Below are 4,300 nucleotides of genomic sequence, written 5' to 3' on the forward strand. Positions count from 1 at the left end.
CTGATAATGGTGTTAGAAAATTTCTGGCAGCATGGGGATGCAGAGGAGAAGAGGATTGGTTAGGCACCTTCTTGGTCTTTGGAATTAAGGATCAAAACCTGCCCCCCATCTCCATAGTTGAAGAGGCCAAAGGCATCTAATAGCACACCACAGCAACTCCACACTGCAGTTGTAGATAGAAAGAAAAAGTGTCAACAGCAGCCATTGGCATGCAGTCCTTTCACATTGCCTTACATTAAGCCCCTATAAATTTTGGAAAGCCTGGGGGTGCTCTGTTTGGCTGTCTTTAATTAATTCCCACTGATGGCTAAACTGTCCATCAAAGACTCAAAATGGCCCATTCTGGAAGTGCAGAAGTCATACTTTAAGTATGGGAGCTCCTGGAGATGGGTAGATAGGCGTCCTCATTTTCTCTATCAAAGGGTGCAAGCTGCCAAAGGGCATGGCCACTTCTCTTTGAAAAGGAATCGGGACTCCTGGCAGAAACCGTGGTCAGGTCAAGAACTGAACGTTTATCAGATTTTTGTCTCTCTGAAAGTCCTGACCAACAGTCTCTTCTTTTTGTCATTATCTAACTTCACACAGCTGAGAACACCTCTGAGAAGAACCTCAGAGGTGAGAAGAGAGTCACATTTTTCTTTTTCTGTTGTATGGGCAGTAACCACTCATGGCTTCTACTCATAGGCTCATCAAATCCTGGACACACAAGAGTGTATAGTTCCACTACTCCACATTTAAGGCCCTGATCTGCTTCTGTCCTGTACAGATCTTAGCTTATCCTACTTTCTCTGCTGTATATGATTGCTGTCAGAAATATTAAATCATGCAGCTGAGCTGAGGTTGTAGATAGCATTATTCATGTTAAAGCAATCAATTCCACCTCATTTAAAGTTTCTCATTCTACTCTTAGTTATGTCCTTTATTTTTGAGTCTCTATCCCACGTTTGAGTTGTAGCCCCAGAGAATGGACATGATGTCAGCTTAATCTCATCATCCAACATGAGGCTGGGCGGAACTGCAATGTGGTAGGTGGCTAGTCATGAAGGTTTTAGCAGAGTGTGATAGCCTGGGTACCACAAGAGAGACCCAATTGTGTGACTGGAGCCTGCCTGGAGATGAGGGCCTGGGAATTTGTGCCTGAGGTGAAAATATGTTCTCTTTATGCGAGACATCTCTAGGAGCGTCAGGTTGCGTGTATAAAGGATGAGGTTTTCAAAAGTGCTCCACAGGGGCCTAACTCTGCTTCTATTGAAGTCAATGATGAAATGCCCATTGACTTCAATGGAAGTGAAATTAGGCCAGTGTCCAGCGCTTTTGAAAATCCCACACAGAATCCCTACTGTGCTCCAGGGAACTCACTTGACCTCAGAGGACAGACATGGGAGATCTCCTGGAGCCTCTGAAGAGCCCTTGGCTGAATTACTCCCAGGCTTTGTTGAAGGTTCAAACTCTATCTGGAATGTTTCTGGACCACTGTAAGAGTGTTAATGTTGCCTTTAATTATTTTATTTTGTTAGAGGCTTGAAATCCCTTTGTTTTCTGCCTAATAAGTCCTCTGGGTGTGTAAAATCAACCCTCAAGAGTACTTCAATTCCTTTGGCCAGGGTAATGTAAAATGGCTCTTCCTCTACCTCTACATTCCTTCATTACAAGAGCTTATCATGACAACAAGTCAACAGAACAAGGTAAACTATACTGGGTGGTGTTGATAGGTTAGAACATTGACTTTCCTTGCTCCCCTGGAAGGAATGCATTCAGAACAAATAATATGAGTTTTATAGGGTACCAGTTAGCAATTGGTGGGACTGAGTATTTCACCCATCCATCAGTCTCTGTTGAAACAGGTGGTAGATTTTATGCAAGAATTTTGTAGCTGACAATGCTAGGTCACTACCTTTTAAAACAAGAAACAATGCCAGGAAAGATTCAGGGTGATGCATAAGAAATACACCCATTCTTCCAAGGTACGTAGTCAAGTTAACCAGGACTGTTGCTAATAATAAGGTTAACCTCTTATAAAAGGCTGTTTTGGTCTATGCCAGTGGTTCTCAACCAGGGCCCCGGGGTCCCCTGGGGGTGCCACGAGCAGGTTTCAGGGGGTCTGGCAAGCAGGGCAGCATTACACTTGCTGGGGCCCAGGGCAGAAAACCAAAGCCCAACTGCATGGGGCTGAAGCCTGGGGCCCTGAGCCCTGCCACCTGGGACTGAAGCTGAAGCCTGAGCATTGTAGCTTTGTGGGGGCCCCTGTGGCATGGGACCCCAGGCAATTGCCCTGCTTTTCCCCCCTAATGTCAGCCTTGGCTTTTATATGCAGAAAAACAGTCGTTGTGACACAGGTGGGCTGTGGAGTTTTTATAGCATGTTGGTGGGGAAGAAAAAGGTTGAGAACCCCCTGGTGCATGCTATATGAGGAACTTGACCATATTACTGTTTATGTAAAGGCAACAGTAAAGAGTCAGCATGTACCAAAAGCAGGAATGTGTACTGAGGCAAACATTTTTATTATAGCTATAGAGAGCACACATGGATAGCTCAAAAAACTGCCCCTTTTGGTTCACAGAATGTGACAAGTTATGACACACATGCAAGAAACTGTTTAGTCTTCTGGTATTTTCTGTAACCATGCAGCTCAAGCTATGCTGTGCAGGAAGGAAGAGAGAACAAGTGAGTATGCGGATATAATACAACACAACCAAGTATCCTACAACCGCTAAACTGTCATAGGCATCGTAGAAGCAAATGCATTCATGAAGTCTACCCATTCATTTGGAAGGCAAAGTCTTGAAGCAAAAGGGGCTACCACTTGGGGAGCTATTCCTAGAATCAGACAGAGGACTTAGGCAGTCACAGTGGTAATTAATACTCAATGGAGTGGAATGAAACAGAGTAGTGTGCTGACTGCAAGCCTTTTCTAGGACTGGTCATCAGGTGGCAGCACTGCTTTAGAGGAAAAGGGGTGTGTGTGTGTGCATGTGTTTGTGGAAGAGGTATATGAGTGTGTGCACACATTGCTTTGGAGGAAATGGGGTGGAGGGTGTGTGGCCATGGCCAGATTTCTGAAGTGCTCAGAATCAACAATTGGGCCAGATTTTCAAAAGAGCTCGGCTCCCATTTGGCCAAATAAATAAGATTTTCAAAGGTGTTCAGCTCCCATTATGACACTTAGCTAAGCACTTTTGAAAAATCTGGCACTTCGTTTGTTGCCTAAATGGGAGTTAGCAGCTTTGAAAATTTGGCTCTCTGTACCGCTGCGATCTTTTGCAGCCATTGGGAGAAAATCTATGTAAGGTCTTAAGTGGTTCAGACTGAAGGGGGCCAGGGAAGAGATCGAAGACAACTCAGTATTTCTGAATGGTCTGTGTCTGTTCAACGTGTATAGGGTATGTCTACACTATGAAATTAGGTCGAATTTATAGAAGTTGGTTTTGTAGAAAGCGTTTTTATACAGTCGAGTGTGTGTGTCCCCACACAAATGCTCTAAGTGCATGTAGTCGGCGGACTGTGTCCACAGTACCGAGGCAACAGTCGACTTCCGGAGCTTTGCACTGTGGGTAGCTATCCCACAGTTTCTGCAGTCTCCACCGCCCATTTGAATTCTGGGTAGAAATCCCAGTGCCTAATGGGGCTAAAACATTGTCGCGGGTGGTTCTGGGTACATATCATCAGGCCCCCGTTCCCTCCCTTCCTCTGTAAAAGCAAGGGCAGACAATCGTTTTGTGCCTTTTTTCTTGAGTTACCTGTGCAGACGCCATACCATGGCAAGCATGGTAATAGCTCAGCTAACCGTCACTGTATGTCTCCTGGGTGCTGGCGGACGTGGTAATGCATTGCTACACAGCAGCAGTTTATTGCCTTTTGGCAGCAGACAGTGCAGTATGACTGGTAGCTGTCGCTGACGTAGTCCTGGGTGCTCTTTTAAACGGGCGCCTGGGCAAACATGAGAGTGACTCAGCAAGGTCATGTCTCTTGCTTTGTTTCATGGCGATTGAGTCCTACCAGCAATGCACTGTCTTTTAATCTGCAGCCAGCAGAAGACGATGGCCAGTAGTCATATTGCACCGTCTTCTGCCGAGCACCCAGGAGGTGAAGATGGCTAGCGGTCATACTGCACAGTCTGCTGCCAGCATGATGTATAAAGATGGATGAAGTGGCTCAAAACAAGAAATAGACCAGATTTGTTTTGTATTCATTTTCTCCTCCCTCCCTCTGTGAAATCAATGGCCTGCTAAACCCAGTTTTGAGTTCTATCCTTGAGGTTTTGAGTTCTATCCTTGAGGTGGCCATTCAGTTTCTCGCAAAG

The sequence above is a fragment of the Dermochelys coriacea genome, chromosome 1 (assembly GCF_009764565.3).
Source record: "Dermochelys coriacea isolate rDerCor1 chromosome 1, rDerCor1.pri.v4, whole genome shotgun sequence".
Lineage (NCBI taxonomy): Eukaryota > Metazoa > Chordata > Testudines > Dermochelyidae > Dermochelys > Dermochelys coriacea.